Raw genomic sequence first — 18,805 nt, 5'->3', positions numbered from 1 at the left:
TTTGTAGTAATGGTTGAAGCCATAACTTGAATTTTCGGACGAATTTTTGGCTCAAACTTTTTGAAGAATGTAAAATTTTGTATTAAGAATCTATAAATACAAATTTCGTGGAATTTGAGCTTATTTTTTGTGAGATATGAAGAAAATTGCACGTGGATGTATAAAGACAAGGGTTTGAAGCGACTGTTAGTAATTTCAAGATATCTCAAGATCTGCAATGAATTTACGGTTGAAAATTGTTGTAGAAGTTAATAAGAATACATCAGTACCTCATGTAAAATTTGAGTTTGTTTGGACGGTCGGATTAAGAGATATGAAGTGTTGAAGTTCGGAAAAATCTCCACATAAGAATAAATAAGGATTTAGAAGATTTTATCATATTTTGGAAGTTGTGGATTACTTGAGGATTGTGTATTTGGTGTAATTACTCAAAAAAAGAAAAATTATATATAAACTTAGGGCTTCCCTTATTTTCAAGCTTGATTGAATAATTAGTGACAACTAGAAGCCCAACATTTTCTTGAGGCAAACTCTCTCTATCCCAATAACGCTGTATTTATCAGACCGAAGTGAGTACTATATTGAAAGGTTGCCACTTGGACAGTTGTGGTGGACATTTTTGCGGGGGACAAAACAGCTCGTAAAGCTTTATAGGTAGGTTATTGGTAGCCAAAAATGTTTACACATGTCCACCAATTTGTCTGTCATTGTGATCCATGTCAGAGAACGGATCGACCTACTGGAACTTCAGCAATGCCATTGGTACCAATTTTGGCTCAAGTACCTTTTGAAAAATAAGAAATTGATTTTGTAGGACCAATTGCACCAGTCTCGAGAAATAGATAAAAATGGTATATACTGGTAGCAACGGATTACGTAACAAAATAGGCTGAAGCTGTAGCTATGAAAATCGATAGTGCAAGCACAGTAGCAATATTTTGGTATGAAAATATTATTACACGGTTTGGTTATCCACGAGAATTGGTTAGTGATCAAGGAACTCATTTTATAAATAGTACAATTGAAGCACTTATGGCTAAATATGAGATAAAACATCATAAGATGACATCGTATCAGTCTAGAGCCAATGGACAAATAGAAAAGACTAATAGAATTTTATGTAAAATCTTAACAAAAATAGTTTCAGGAGTGGGAACGGATTGGGACACTAAGTTGTTTGTAGCTTTATGGACATACCATACTACATATAAAGTTACTACCAATGCTACCCCTTTTCAATTGGTTTATGGCTAGGAAGTAATCTTACCTATTGAATTGGAAGTCCAAAGTTTAGAAATTGCTATAGATAATAGATTGGGAGATCATGATTTATTACGGCATCGTTTAGAAGAATTGGGAAAATTAGATGAAACTAGAATCAATGCATTAATGATAATAGAAACTAAACAAAAACGAAGGAACACTTATTATGATAGTAAGCTTAGACCAAAGGCTTTTATGCCAAATGATTTGGTACTTCTTTATGATAGTCAATTTAAAAAATTTCCAGAAAAATTTCAAGTTCGATGGTATGGACCATATCGAGTTATTGACGGATTTTCAAATGGTTCACTACAATTGGAAGATTTTATGAATACTAAATTTATGACATGGATCAATGGCAATCGGCTTAAACTTTACTATACATAAACCCAGGACGAATTTTTTGTTACAAAAGGGAGAATCGATCCAATTAATTGGACCATAGTAAGAAATAGGAGGGAGGTTCTTGATAAGCATCATGTTTTCTTTTATGGTTAAGGAGAAGTAGATAGAAAAAAAGGAAAAGATGGCAAACATGGTATCTGAGAAATCAAGGATGGAGACAGATTGGAAGGAACAATAAGAGCGCCTATAGGTAGAAGTTGCAATATTGCATACTAAACTAGCCACATTAGCGAAGGAGGCTAATAATGTAGTGCAGACCAATATGCCAGTTTCAGCGACAACACCTTTGGAGATACCTTTGAAATCGACAAAAGAATGACAGAAGATGTTGGAGGAGCGCGACAACCAAATTGTCGACTTGAGTCTCAAGTACGGGAATTGGATTTGTTGAATGAAGATCTGATGGGCATTTGGATGGAAAATCCTCGAATACTGAGGTAGATGATAAAGATGTAGCAGAGGAGAAGGTCACCAATTCAAAGGGTGATAAGCCAACACTATTGACTGAAGAAGCCAATGCGGCTACGTCTTTATAAGTTGAGGCTAAATAATGTTTGTGAGGATGTTGTATAATTAAGAGTGGGACTATATAGAATATGTAAATAAATTTTGTAGTAAGTTATTGATTGATTATTGACAACTTTGAGAATTAGACTTATGATTAGTCAGTTTAGTTGGTAACAGTAGGTTGTTAGTGAAATAAATGATTAAGAATTCAAAGGGTCATAACATTTGGAATCTATTGGTCGACGGATCATCTTCTTGGTAGGATAAAGAGATTGAGGAAAGAGAGATAAAGGCCAGACTATGAAAGTCATAAGCTGAGAGCCAGATATTGAGAGTCGTAAGCCGAGATAAGTTTGGTGCTACCTCTTTGTTTTCTTTGTTTTTATTATTTTCTGATGAAGAATTGTGATTGAGAGAAGTATTGTTGAAACTATGATTAGAATATTATAGAATATAATTTTGGACTGATTGTTTTGGAGAAAATCTATGACCTTGAGAATTGAGATTATCGAATTGTGTTGTATTAAGTGAAGATATTGAATTTTGTGTGATGAATTGAGAAACTGAATATAATAAGTAAGCTGGAGATCAGTAATTGAATATATAACAACCAAAAGAGAGTAAGCGGGAGATGAACTCATAAAAATATGGAAGTATTGTTGAATTGATAGTCGTAGAATGGATTATGTATTGAATTTAGACGGAAGTAGTAAGCCTTGGTGTTTTGTAGTTTGATAATTGATTTTAGATAGCCAGAGTACATTCAATTATGACACTAAAAAATCTAATTCATATAACCAGACTTTTCCCGTGTTCAATTCCACCTCTATTAGTTCAATTGCTTTAGTATATTGAAGCTTGAACGCAACGAGAATAACAAACATTGTCCAAGGAAGATACATCATTTATCATTTATGCAACTCCAACTAGCAGAGAGAAGATTTTGACAACAAATATACTGGAGCAATATAAGGATTTTAAAGACATATTTCAAAAGAAGAATGCTGACATACTACTGAAGCATTGACCATGCGATTGTACCATAGACTTGTAAGAGGAGCACATCTACTTTTTGGCCCAATCTATAATTTATCGCAGATGAAGTTAGCAGAGTTACGGAAGTACATTGATGAGAATCTAGCTAAGAACTTCATTTGTCATTCAAAGTTGCCAGTTGGAGCACCAATCTTATTTGTGAAGAAGAAAGCTCGCTCGCTGTGGATGTACATGAATTATCAAAGTTTCAATAAGGTGACAAAGAAGAATCGTTATCCATTACCTTTAATATCAGGTCTTCTAGAGAAACTTAGGCATACAAGGATCTTTACAAAGATTGATCTAAAGGTAGCTTACAACCTCATGTGAATCAAAGAAGGAGACGTATGGAAGACAACTTTTCGTATAAGGTATGGCCATTTTGAATATAATGTCATGCCTTTCGATCTTATCAATGCTCCGGTGGTCTTTCAACACATGATGAATGACATCTTTTGAGAGCACCTTGACGATTTTGTTGTCATCTATCTAGATGATATTTTGATATTTTCCAAGAATATAGAAGAGTATGAGAAACACATTCATCTGGTCCTTGAAAAACTCCGTGAACGAGGACTTTATGCCAAGTTAGAGAGGTGCTTGTTTAACCAAACTGAGATGGAATTTTTGGGATTCATTGTAACTATGAAAGGCTTGAAGATGGACCCTAAGAAGGTGGAAGCAATCGTATCATGGAAAGTTCCAAAAATGATTAGAGATGTACAATGTTTTCTTGGCTTTGCTAACTTCTATCGGATCTTCATCAAGAATTATTCTCAAGTTGCTTCTCCACTCACTCAGTTGACATGTAAAAACAAGTTTGAATGGAAACCTCTAGCGGAAAAAATATTTGAAGATCTTAAGATGGCATATACTACAGCTCCAATCTTGGTACATGCGGACTTTGCAAAGGCCTTCTATTTGGAGACGGATGCTTCAGATTTTGCTATGGGAGCTGTACTTTTGTAGATAGGTGCAGATGAGAAGCTTCATCTGATTGCATTCTATTCTCGAAAGTTTTCTATTGTCAAGATTAATTATAAGATCTACGATAAAGAACTTCTCGTGATAGTAGATTCTTTCCAAGAGTGGCATCACTTTCTCGAAGGAGTTGCACATCCGATGACCGTATACACGAATCACAAGAATTTGGAGTACTTCATATTGGCTCGGATTTTGAATTATCGTCAAGCTCGATGGAATATATTCCTATCCAAGTTTGACTTTGTTATTACTTATCGGCGTAGGAAGCAACAAGAACTATCCGATGTATTATCAAGGAGATTGTATTTAGTGCCAAAGGCTGGAGAAGCAGCGTTTGATCAATAGTATATAATATTATTGAAGTCGAAATAATTCACGCTTTGCTCTGCTATAGTGTCAATTGATGCTAACTTCCTCAACCATATACGTATTGTGACTATTGGAGATTCTATAGCCATCGATATCATGTAACGTATCAATAATGACAAGTTTAAGGTGGAAGGAGATCTTTTATACTTTGAGGAGCGATTGTATATTCTAAAAGGACTAGCACGACTCCGAGTTCTTTAATCTCGATATGACTTTCCAACTATAGGATATTTTGGATTCAATAAGACTTTAGAATTTATTTCTCAAGATTTTTGGTGGTTCCAAATGTAGAAGGATATCGAGGATTTTATCCTCTCTTGTGATATTTATTCAAGATCCAAGAACCCTTGACATCATTCTTATCGTCTTCTTTAGCCATTGCCTATTCTACATCAGCTATGGCCTTCAGTTTCAATGGACTTCATTACAAATCTGCTGCCATCAAATTCATTTGACAGCATCTTTGTTGTAATAGATCAGCTTATAAAGATGGTAGACTTTGTCCCTTGCAAGAAAACATCGTCAAGCAAAGACACAACCAAGCTCTTTCTTGATAGTGTGTATTGATATCATGGTTTACTAGATGATATCATATCAAATTGAGGAACCTAATTTGTATCTAAGTTCATGAGATCTCTTTTTGAGATATTGAAGGTGGATTTCAAGCTTTCTTCAGCTTTCTATCCTCAAACTGACGGCAAATGGAATGGATGAATTAAATTTTGGAGTAGTATTTATGATGCAGCATCAATTATCAACAAGCTGATTCGACTACATATCTATCGTTAGCCGAGTTTGCATATAACAACACCCTTCATGCATCGATTCAACAAACACTATGCTTTCTAACTATGGGTATCATTCGAAGCTTGATTTATTGAGTCCGTCAACTAATAACAACTCGACAGCTGAAGGATATGTGAAACAATTATCAGAGCTTCAAACTACGTTGAAGCTTTAATTGCAAACCACCCAAGAGCTTACATAGCGTCCATAGATAAATTTCAGAATCAGGCACCTACTTTCAAAATTGGAGATAAAGTATGGCTGCTTCGACGGAATATCAAAACCAAGCAGCCATATGATAAGTTAGACTATCAAAGATTGGGACCATTTGTCATCCAGAAGCAAATCAATCCAATGGCATACTGTTTGGGATTACCGACTGCTATGAAGGTACACCTAATCTTTCATGTTTCTTTGTTGGAGCCATATCAAGAGTCGTCTTTTCCTAGAAGAGTGCAATGTCCACCACCTAGTATTGAAATTGAGAACCACGAAGAATACAAGGTGGAAAAGGTACTAGATTCATGGCATAAGTAGAGAAAATTGGAGTACTTAATGCATTAGAGCGGCTATGATATCAATGAGTGCACATAGGAACCAACAAAAAATCTTATCAATGCGTCGTAAAAGGTACAAGAGTTTCATAGACTCTATCTTAAGAAACCCAAGTCCTTTTGATGAAAGTTTTTCAGTGAAGTCTCTTCTCCTTGAAGCCTCTAATCCTCGGCCTTACAAAGAAAGGAGAGAAAGAACCTCTAAAAGATACAATTAGAGACTATAAATCTATAACTTGAGCCCATTCTTCCATGTTTAGTGCTTATTTTTTTGGTCTGATATGCATAGAAAAGAGATAGATACCATACCAGTCATATCCTCTCAATCGAGTATCTCATGAAGACAACCTCGAGATGAAGAACCACATGTACTGTAGAATAAGTAGTTATTTGCTGATTTGTAGATACTTAGTTTATAGTGTAAACAGGGATAGATGACTGTTAGAAAGATAGTTCAGTAGTTAAAATGGATGAATAGTTAGGAAAAGCAGTTTTCATTAGAGATGTAGCAGTTGGTATCTTGTGGTAGGATAAGGAAGATGAGAGAGAGGAAGAAACCGCCATTACTGTGATAGTGTGAGCCGAGGTAAGCTTGGTGCTAACTCTTTTCTTTTGTTGTTATGTTCTTTGAAATAAGAGTATTGAGAGTTTCTGAATATTGTGAAGTGAATCATGGAATAAAAGTGTGAATGGAATTATATGTTATTGAATGAGAAGAAGAGAGATTGAATGCTGAAATCTGAATGTAGTTCAGCAGAAAGAGTGAATCTATGGTTGTGTGAAACACTATAATGTGAATGATAGTTCTGTGTGAAGAATTCCAGTAATTGGAATGAGGGTAATTATGTGCTGAAGCTGTGATGTTGACGTATTACAGTTGGAGATTATAAGAGTGAAGATATATTGGTGGAAATAACAGTTATTGGTATGACTGAATTGTTGCAAGGAAGAAAGTGATAAGGTGAAAGGAGAGATTATCGTTTTCCTATGTGCTTAGACAATGGAAATAGTGTCGATACATTGGAGGTAATTAATTGTGTGACCCTAACGTGAACGCTCAAGCAACTAGTCACTCCCCGTGTTCGAATTCCCCTATATGGATTTATTCTGGGAAGTTTCTTCCGGAATAAGTAAAACGAGCAATCACATTTTGGCGCCGCTGCCGGGGAGTGATAATAGCTTTGAGCGTTAGGAATTAATTACAAACGTGTGAGAAAATGGGCAATGGAAGACGATTTCAGTAGTGTTTGAAGAAAGATTATGGTTAATAAGAACGAGAGCATTGCATCAAGGAAAATAAATCAGTTGAGAGAAAGACAGGGAAGAGCGCAAGGAAGAAACTTGCGTAGAGAGGAGCAAGAACGTAATCTTAAAAGGAAGCATCGACAGAATTGGATTAAACCATGGTTGCAAGCTTGTCGGCGCATCCGAACATATCAAGAACCGGACAGACTGTTAATTCTATAGTCTTATGTACCATTAGAAAAACTGCCAAGAGCACTCACGAAAAATTTTGTCAACATTCCAGTGGAAATCTTGAGGCCGTTAACTGAAAGAGAAAGAGGCATAGAAGTATTTGGTACTCCATTGGGTAATTTTTCAGTAGGGGGTACCACTGAAACGAGCAATAGGGGCTCTGCAGATTGCCATGAATTGGTTGCCAATAAAAGCAACTATATTGTATTTCAAAATCCGACGTTTTCACCTGCAAGTCAACTAATAAAACTATTTGCGAGAAATAACAGTAAATCAAGGACCGCTGAGAGCTCGGTAATTAGAGTAAGGGAAAGCAGAGATTATTTTAAAATAAATTTCAGAGGAACAGAAAATTCAATGGCGGCAGGAGGACCAGCCGTTCCGATTGCAGTTCAAATGGGTACCTTGGGCGATCGTACGACTAGTGTCGCACCATTACCTACTTTTCGTGGTTTGCCAGGTGCGGACCCAGATCAACATTTGTCTCAATTCTTGACGGCGTGTGTAGCCAATAATGGAAGGACAGAAGACATTTGGCTGAGATGGTTGCCAGCGACACTAAAAGACACAGCGTTCGAGTGGTATAACCGCCAACCTGTAGGTCAATTTATCAATTGGGAGGCATTGAAAACGGCATTTTTAGCCCATTTTCGACCAATTGGTTTTGAAGAACGTCTTCGAGAAAGATTAATGAACAGCAGAATGGTACTAGGGGAAGCGATACAGTCATATTATAGTCGTGTAGCAGATATACTTCGGAAATGGCCAAATAACCAAATGCCGAAATTGTTTGTGTTGTCCATATTGGTTAATGGATTACACCCACCAGAATTGAAGATGTTTGTAAAGGAGGCCCAATCAGCTACCATTGCAGCATCTCTTGAGCAAGCAAAAGTATGGAAGGAATGTCATTACGACCAGCACTTAACCGTTGGCGCCATGATGATTCCATCGCAAGGCGGTTATCAAATGACAAATTGGAATGACGCATCAGAAAGTTATCCGGGAAGGAGTGATTATGGTATAATTCCACAGGGAATAGTGAATGCCATTCCATTGCAAGCTGTACTACCATCATCGTCACAATCGTATGTGCCTTATTCCGCGTATCAAAAATCAATACCTATGAAGGAATTGACCAATGAATTGGTATCAAGGGATTCCAATGAGTCATTGCTGTTAACATTAACGAAGAAAATAAATGAATTGGCTGTGAATCTGGCCAAGGATAAAGAGAAAAGGCATAAACCGACCAATATGTGACCCAATGTTTGGTGTAGCAATTATAAGGGACAAGGTCATTTGGTAACCGAATGTTCTTCACCACCCCAAATGATGGTTCAATGTACCTTTTGTGGAGGTAAGCATACCACTGCCAATTGTTGGAACTTAAGGAAACAACAACAAGTCGGACAACAGACCATGAGTCAACCAACTTCGTGGGATGTAAATCAAGTACAAACGAATAATAGGTTCGGCTAGAATGGAAATCGAGCGAATAGACAAAACAGGAATTATTCCAATTTCCAAAACTCTGAATTTCACCAAGAAGGTATATCCAATATCCATGGCTTGGGGGTGAATCAGCAAGGATATCATCAATATTCACCCATGCAGAAGCCAATGCCAGAATCTACAGTACCAATGGGTCAACCAGGATCCTTTACTCAACCGACATGGAATAGACCGAGCCGTTATATACCAGTAGAGACACAAAATATCCCTGAAGGAGCTGGCAGAAGACCACTTCGTTGCTATCGGTGCAAACAAATCGGACATTATGCGAGTGAATGTCCTAATCCAAGAGCAAGTGATGATTATGCCCCAATATGTGGAAATTGTAAGCAGTCTGGTCATACTTATCAGCAGTGCAATGCGGCTTTTAATTATAATAATCGGGACCAGCAGATGCAAACAAGCCAACCGGCGGAGGACAAAGGTCATGTTCAACGGGACTCACCAGTACATTGCGTCGAGGTGGTGAACGCAGTGCTTACCAGGGGCCAACAGAAAGGCAAGAATTCAATTTAGGACCTGGATGACCCAATCGAAGTAACAACAGTAGCGCCGTCCAAGAGGCGGACCGAACCAATATCAATATTGGGACGTATACCAATATTGAGCCCTCAACAAGACGAGGAACCCACTTCAGTTTCACGTGCCAATTTTTTGGGGACATCAAGATCAATTCCAAATGACCACGTCCCAATACCCGCACAACCCAATATAAGCTCGTACCCATTGAAGGAACCTTTAGTGGTCGAAGAGTCGACTAAGAGGAAGGAATTGCTGCTGAACAAAGTCAAAATGAAACCAATGAAACGCAAAAGAGCATTGGGAGTTACTCTCAATATGCAACCCTATGGCATTTTGAAGGATTTGGATGTTATCCAGCCTTCAATTACAATGAAGCAACTTTTGGCTGTAGCACCGGAATGTCGATCAACATTGAATTCAGTGTTAATACGGTGGAGATCTCGCACTAGAGAAATACATGAAGTTAGCTTAAACCCAGATCCGAGAGCACTAACAATCGATGTATCAATCGATGGAGTTTTAATTCCAGGGGTACAAGTCGATGGTGGCTCCAGTGTGAATTTAATGAATGCTGATACAATGGAAGACTTAGATCTAAAGCAATTGCTCCCTACGACATTAGTTTTGCGAATGGCAGATCATAGTGGGGTTAAGCCGATGGGAATCTTACGCGATATTGCCACTGTAATCGCGGGATTGACATACAAAATCGATTATGTTGTATTTAGGTTACAGAGTTCTACGTTATCGTATCCCATTTTATTGGGCAGACCTTGGTTCTATCAAGCCAAGGCTAAGAACGATTGGGGCCGCGGCACATTGACAATTGGAAAAGGCAGTGACCAGATTGTTCTACAAATGTACCCGGTACAATATCACGGAGAAACCCAATTGCCCGAATCAAAATTTACATCGGATAACGAGAGTCACTTGATTGAGGAAGATGACGATGCTATAGTTTCACCACAATTTGGAGTAAGTCAAACCCCTTCTACAACCAAGGGAGGAGTCTACCAATGTGGTGGCCCCGGTGAATATTTACTCCATCAGGAGGATGCCTCTAACTCAGATCATATTATTACCGAATGGATGACCCTATATGATGTCAATCATGTGAGTGCAATGCGGTCAGACATGAGTCACCAGCAGTTGTAGTCTCCTTCGCACGACGACGGGCCAACAGGCGATTTTAAATCGGCGGCTGTGGAAGAACCTGTTTTCCAGACTCTGAACTTAAGCACCCCTGATGCGCCCCAGAATGTAAAGATATACAAAGGTATTCAAGGTAACGAATTGAGTTAGTGGAAAGCATTCTTCCTCCGGCATAAATCGTCCTTTGCTTGGACGTATGCAGATCTGAAGGGTATTCCAGAAACAATGTATGAACATCGTATTACATTGGTTCCGGATGCTACACCAGTTCGTCAAAGACAACACCGTCTCAACCCAAAATATTCCTTGATGGTAAAGGAGGAATTGGACAAATTATTGCGCGTGGGTTTCATTTATCCGGTTTCGTATAGCGAATGGGTCTCACCAATGGTAATGGTACTTAAGAAAAATGGCAAGATTAGAATCTGTCAAGATTTTCGGAAACTCAATGCTGCTATCAAGAAGGACTATTTTCCTCTACCTTTTACGGACATTATATTGGATGCCGTAGCAGGACACGAATGTTATTCATTTCTGGATGGTTTTTCAGGTTACAATCAAGTAAAAATTGTCAAGGAAGACCAGCTCAAGACGACCTTTACGACAGATTGGGGTACATTTGCATACAAAGTGATGCCATTTGGATTATGCAATGCACCAGCTATATTTCAAAGAGTGATAACACAGGCCTTTCAAGATTATTTACGAGTGTCAATGGAAATATTCTTAGATGATTTTTGCACGTTCAGTACGACAGCCGATCATTTGAACTGCCTGGGACGATATCTGGACCAATGCAATAAGTACGGTATATCATTGAATTCAGAGAAGTGTCAATTTGGGGTCCCCTCTAGAAGACTCTTGGGCCACATAGTGTCCAGCCGCGGTATTGCTATGGACCCAGATAAAGTAACTCGAATATTGGCTTTACCAAAGCCAGAAACGGTGTCAGGAGTACGTGGCTTTGTGGGCCATGTCAGCTATTATCGGCATTTTATTCACTCCTTTGTGGTACTTTGTCAACCATTGACAAATTTGCTAAAAAAACCACTATTGGATGGATCTAGTCCCGTATGGACGGCAGAATGCAGTGTTGCCTTTGAGGCCTTAAAGCAAAAATTGGTGTCTGCACCAATACTGGTTGCCCCGTGCTGGACGAAACCATTTCAGGTTTATGTCGATGCATCCAACGTCGCGATTGGATCAATATTGAGTCAGAAGGATGATAATAACCGTGATCATCCAATATATTTTGCGAATCGACAATTGGTTATGGCCGAACGCAATTATAATACTACCGAGCGAGAAGCCCTCGGCATGATTTATTCTGTACAGAAATTCTGCCATTATCTACTGGGCTACCCATTTGTGTTCCACGTTGATCATGATGCACTTAAGTATATGATAAATAAACCCCAATTGAGCGGACGAATTTCTCGCTGGGTGTTACTTCTCCAAGAATTCAATTTTACAATTAATGTTCGCCCTGGCAAGACACATGCCAATGCAGATCACTTGTCCTGTTTATCGAATATACTGGGTAATGAGCTGATAAACGACGCCCTTCTAGATGCACAATTATTCGCTGTGGAGGTTATTACACCCGAATATAGTGACCTGATCCAATATCTCACATTTCAGACTTTTTCAATTTCTTATAATGAAAAATTAAAGAAGCGTCTGATTATAAGAAGTGCGCCGTATACCATGATTGGAGCCGCATTATACAAACAAGGACGGGATGGTATTTTACGACGTTGCGTATTTCCAAGTGAAGTGTGTACCATATTGGAAGGATGTCATTTGGATAGCTGTGGAGGACATTTTGCGGGTGATAGCACCGCGCGTAAAGCTTTAATGGCTGGTTATTGGTGGCCAACAATGTTTTTGGATGCTCACAAATATGTTCGTCGTTGTGACCCTTGTCAACGAATTGGTCGACCTATTGGAACTTCTGCCATGCCCTTGGTACCAGTTTTGGTGCAGGCACCATTCGAAAAATGGGGTATTGATTTCGTCGGACCAATTGTACCTGCTTCTTGGAATGGACAGAAACGTTATATTTTAGTAGCCATCGATTATGTCACCAAATGGGCGGAGGCTACGGCAACAAAAACTGATAATGCCACTACTGTAGCAACATTTTTATATGAGAACATTATCACTCGTTTTGGTTGTCCGAAAGAATTGGTTAGTGATCGAGGAACCCATTTTATTAATGCAACCATTGAAGCATTGACAACGAAATATGAGATCAAACATCGAAAAACTACCCCTTATCATCCACGTGCCAATGGGCAGACCGAAAAGACCAACGGTATCCTTTGTAAAATCTTAACAAAGACTATTTCAGGAGTGGGAACCGACTGGGATACTAAATTATTTGCAGCATTGTGGGCATATCGAACTACGTATAAATTAACGACCAATTCCACACCTTTTCAATTGGTATACGGGCAGGAGGCCATCTTACCAATAGAATTGGAGATTCCCAGTTTAAGAATTGCATTAGAAGAACGGTTGGGTAACAAAGAATCTCTCCAATATCGGTTAACAGAATTGGAAAAATTGGACGAGATTAGGGCTTCGGCTTTGATGACCATAGAAGCTATTCAGCGCCGCCGGAAGAGTTACTACGATAGTAAACTCCGCACAAAATCATTTATGCCCAATAATCTTGTCCTGCTGTACGACAGCCGTTTTCACAATTTTTCGAGAAAATTTCAAATTCGGTGGCATGGACCTTATCGCGTATTGGCCGCTTTTCCCAATGGTTTCATCCAATTGGAAGATTTCATGGGAACCAAATTCACAACCCGTATCAATGGAAACCGACTATGCATGTATTACACATAAACCCGGGGGCGGGTTTATCAAGATTGGAGGGGGCAGACGTGCCGTTCATGATGACTTGCCTGCCATCATAAGTGTCTAATCGGAGGCAAATGACGGCAGTTGATTAGTGTATTAGAACATCAGCAATCAAGATTAGGGATTCTTGTTTCATAACTAGGTAAACAGTTAGGAGAGAGGCACTCTGTGTAGCTGTCTTCAGTATTTTGTCTAGAATTTTTGAAGCATAGTTCGTTAGTGGAGAGTTCATGGTAAATCATAGTATTAGTGCAAATACGCAGAGATTTATAATGTCGAGGGAGAAGGTGAAGAGAGCCTCGGAGAAGGAGGAAGAGGGTAGAAGGGTGAGGTCAAGGAGTAATATGGATGAGCTTTCTCTTTGTATACTCACAAATATGGAACCCATGCGGTTAGAAATTTGCTGGAATGCAACGCGGCAGAAGGACTTTAGAAGTGCGCAGCTTTATCCTTTTCTGCGAGCGACAGATAATTTACCATCAATCCATGTAGAACTATTGGAAGAATACTTGACGAACTATGATCCTGAGGATGGTTCGAGTGTTGTAAAAGGGAGGACTTTGGGAATTGATGAGAATACCTTGCATAAGGCATTACAGTTACCAATAGGAGAGTTAGCGGTTGGCGCAGAAGAGTCTTCAGACTTCAATCCGGGGAGTTATTTTAAAGGAGGTATGACATCGCTAAAAAGGAATCAAGGATGGCGGACGGCAGATGGACTTACACCAGAATTGATGGAGTGGATGCGCTTCGTTCAGAAGAGGTTGGGATTAAATAGACATACAACGTATATGGCTAAACGATTATTATATGCGACAATAGGCTCCTTCGAGGGTATGGTGTTCAATTGGGCAGTGTACATCGCCACCAGAATTCATGCAGAGTTGAGTTACAAGCGCAGGTCGGGTAGAATTGCAACGCTTTTGTGTTCCAACTATATACAGTCTGCAATTGTTTATGAGTTGAGTCAACCGTTGCCAGAGAAAGGGAAGACGATAGCAGCTCTAGTACTACCAAAATCGAGGAGCAATTTATTGGCACTTCCATGGGGACCAGGAGAAACAAGCCAGCAGGCGGAAGAACCAATCAGTGTTCGGGAGAGGGGTCCAATGGCTCAGCGAGACAATAGGCCAGTGGACATTCAACATCGAACACCAGAGGAGAACAGTGTGAAAGAGCGATTTTTGGTACAATTATCTCAATTGTAGCAGACAGCAAATAAATTGGTTGATCACACGAATTTTAAGCAGCAATTGGTGGCGTGTAAGAGGGAAATGGCAGAACAACGTCAAAAACTGTTGGAACAAGATCGGGTGAATAGGGCCACCAAAGAAGCCAATTCGAGACTAGAGCATGCCCTTGGAGTAAAACAGCAAGCGTGGGAAAAGGAAAGAGAGCGCCTTCACCACGGAATGGCGCATCAAAAACAAGAACTCTCCAATTCTCTCAATCAATCGAAACTGGAAGTTGAGAAAATGAAGCAACAATTGGAATTGAACCAGACGAAGATGGCGACTTTGGAACAGGAAAAAAAGACGATGAGTGACCAATTCAGAGTGAAAACAGAGGAAATGCAAGGGGAGATCAACACTCTGAAGGAGGTTGCAAAGAAATTGGAGGAAGAATTGGTCAGCGTTCGACGGCCACAAGGATCAATTGAAGGTTCAATTGGCGAATTGGAACAGAAGGTGAAGCAACAACAATACCAATTAGAGGTGAAAGACACCCGAATTCTGCAATTGGAAAGTCAAGTCCGTGAATTGGGAGCACTTAATGAAGATTTAATGGCCAGATTGAACATAGTCCCAATAAATGTATCAGACGGGGAAGACGAAGAAGTGACTTTAGAATTGTAATCAGTAGCAATGAGTATGGGAAATGCTAAGGAGTCACCAGTTCAATTTCAAACTGGTTGTTTGTGAGGACGCTGCACAGTTAGGAGTGGGGCTATGTAGAATAAGTAGTTATTTGCTGATTTGTAGATACTTAGTTTATAGTGTAAACAGGGATAGATGACTGTTAGAAAGATAGTTCAGTAGTTAAAATGGATGAATAGTTAGGAAAAGCAGTTTTCATTAGAGATGTAGCAGTTGGTATCTTGTGGTAGGATAAGGAAGATGAGAGAGAGGAAGAAACCGCCATTACTGTGATAGTGTGAGCCGAGGTAAGCTTGGTGCTAACTCTTTTCTTTTGTTGTTATGTTCTTTGAAATAAGAGTATTGAGAGTTTCTGAATATTGTGAAGTGAATCATGGAATAAAAGTGTGAATGGAATTATATGTTATTGAATGAGAAGAAGAGAGATTGAATGCTGAAATCTGAATGTAGTTCAGCAGAAAGAGTGAATCTATGGTTGTGTGAAACACTATAATGTGAATGATAGTTCTGTGTGAAGAATTCCAGTAATTGGAATGAGGATAATTATGTGCTGAAGCTGTGATGTTGAGGTATTACAGTTGGAGATTATAAGAGTGAAGATATATTAGTGGAAATAACAATTATTGGTATGACTGAATTGTTGCAAGGAAGAGAGTGATAAGGTAAAAGGAGAGATTATCGTTTTCCTATGTGCTTAGACAATGGAAGTAGTGATGATACATTGGAGGTAATTAATTGTGTGACCCTAACGTGAACGCTCAAGCAACTAGTCACTCCCCGTGTTCGAATTCCCCTATATGGGTTTATTCTGGGAAGTTTCTTCCAGAATAAGTAAAACGAGCAATCACATGTACCACAAAGACGACGGAGGATACCTAGTAACAGGTCGCTAGTGATTGTATTTGAGGTAGAACTTGCCTATGGTGATCTTCCCGAAGGAATGTTTGTAGGGTATTTTCACAATGAAGACACAAAAGTTCATGCTTAGTCAAAAATCAAAGGCATAGGACACTATCGTTGGTTTCAAGGACTAATGAAGTATTTGTCGTGCAAACAACAATTGGAGTATATTGCAGACACTATGCGACAAATTTTCAACTTCTTACATTGGTATTGACTCGCAATAGGAGTGCTTCTCACAGACCTTGAAGCTAAAGGGGGGGGAGGTGATGTCAAGGACATATACTAAGAAGTTGTAGAAGATTCTAGAAGGTTCTGAGAAGCTTTGTAGTTTGTAGAAGCTACTTGAGAAGTTTTCAAGCTCGTGGAAGCTACTTGAGAAGCTTCTTAGTTTGTGCAAGCTACTTGAGAAGCTTCTTAATTTATGCAAGCTACTTGAGAAGCTTCTTAGTTTTTGTAAGCTACTTGAGAAGCTTTCTAATTCATAGAAGCTGCTTGAAAAGCTTCTTAACTTGTAGTATATATAGAAGCCGAGATTGAAAGGATCCTTAGTTTTGACAATACACCTCTTAGAGCTCTAGCTCACCTCTCTAGTATCGTTCTTGTACTCATCTGATTAATCTAGTTCTTGCCGATTCTTCTTGAGCTTCTTGTTTAGATTTCTAGTTAGTATTCTTAATTCGTGACATAAACAAAAAGTTAAGTAAAAATATTTTACCTCAAGGGTAATTTTCTTATAGATCAAGGGTTCGAGCCTCACCAAGGCTCATATGTAGTGTATAAGATTTGTCTAAGAGAAGCCATGAGGCCTTAGTCTTATCCTCCTAACTACTTTTAAGGTGCTACAGCCCATATGGGACTTGTACACCTCCCTTCCTACAAGAACTACACTAGCTGCTAGTCTTTCTATTTTCTACTAGAAGGACCAATATTTTTGCAATTTTGACCACACCACGGTATTTAAAAATATCCAATTAGCCTAAGAACCTTGTATGGCCTTCAAATCTTACTCCATTTCTTCATAATGGCTTCCTAAGTGGTAAAACTTATTTTTACTAAGGTCTTAAAAATTGCTCCAAAAATTCCTAAAAAATTCTAAATAAATTCTAAATAAATTCTAGTAAATCTTATAATATTTTTATAATATTAATATCCATTTAAGGCTACAATTTCCTATCTTGATGATTTTTTATAGTAATAAAATCAATTTAAATCTACTATAAATGTTTTTTTTTTTATATATACCAATAACTAAAATGATATGAGATTCTTTCTCATGCTTCTTCTAACTACTAACATTTATAGTTTTTATAAGTAGTACATATAGATAGAAGACCAATATAAATATTGCTCTTAATAAATAATTCTTACTATTCAACAATGAATAAAAATACTAAACTAATGTAGATAATTGCTTCCAAGACTTACTAAGATTCCATTTCTACCACAAAAATTCTAATTTTCTATTTCTCTAAGGATTTCTATACTACTTACTATATATTATGATTTAAAGCATTCTAAATGCATATTTTTATCCTAAAACAATAAGTGAGTCAATTTGATGACTCATATATGGCGAGCATTAGGGACGACTTGCAAAGGAGAAGAATCTAGAACTGACGTTCGAAAATGCCATTGAATAAAAAGAAGAATTATCTATAAAAGTATTTTAAAAACTAATTAAGATGAGAATGAGTACTTTATTTCTAATCTAAAAGAACTAAAGTAGTTTTTGTTCTATAGATCTAAACAAAAAAGACAAAGGAAATTAAATCTAATCTAAGACTCAATGATAATATATAAAAAAGAAATCAGAGCTAAGAAATAAAAAAGTGATCTTTTCAAATTCCTCTTTAATATGAGAGGATTTTAATATCAACCTTCTAAGGTCTATATATCCATTGGGTGTTAAGGTTGGTCTTTTCTTGCACTAATACTAGCTCATTAAGATAGTCTATTTTTTCCAACTGGATTCGAACCAGGGACACTCACTTGACAACCTCTCACTTAACCAATCTTTCTATGTCCTTTGGATGTTTACTAAGATACATTCTCATAATTCTTAATAATATATATATATATATATATATATATATAGATAGATAATTTTTTTTTTTATGAAAGTCTCATCAAATATTTGTCTCTTTCAGTTATAATATCTCTAATTTTTTGGTGAAGGAATTAAATTGAGAAGAAGATAAGAAAATTGAATATAACTATAGCTTATCTTGAGGTCCAATGTTTTAGTTACTAAATTCCATCTGATTTTTATAATTTGCCACTTAAGGAATTGAATAAGGGTGAATTTGACGATAAGTCATTTGACTTTGTGTATAATAAAAATCACACTCTATATTCTTTACATCTATTTTCAGATGTTTTGGTTGGAAAATCTTTGCCATTGAGTATTTGTAGCTAAACTGAATTGTTCGAAAAGACTTCTTTAACCAAATAGGGACCTAACTATACAGCATCAAATTTTCTTAGAAAGTCTAATCTCCTAGCATCTTATAAGAGGACCAACATGCCAAGTATTAAGATTCTAATCTTGTATCATATATTAAAGGTATTTTTTCTTCTTTGTATAGC

The sequence above is a fragment of the Physcomitrium patens genome, chromosome 22 (genome assembly GCF_059467195.1).
Source record: "Physcomitrium patens ecotype Gransden chromosome 22, ASM5946719v1, whole genome shotgun sequence".
Lineage (NCBI taxonomy): Eukaryota > Viridiplantae > Streptophyta > Bryopsida > Funariales > Funariaceae > Physcomitrium > Physcomitrium patens.
The sequence above is the reverse complement of the archived record's forward strand: the minus strand, read 5'-3'. Positions refer to the sequence as shown.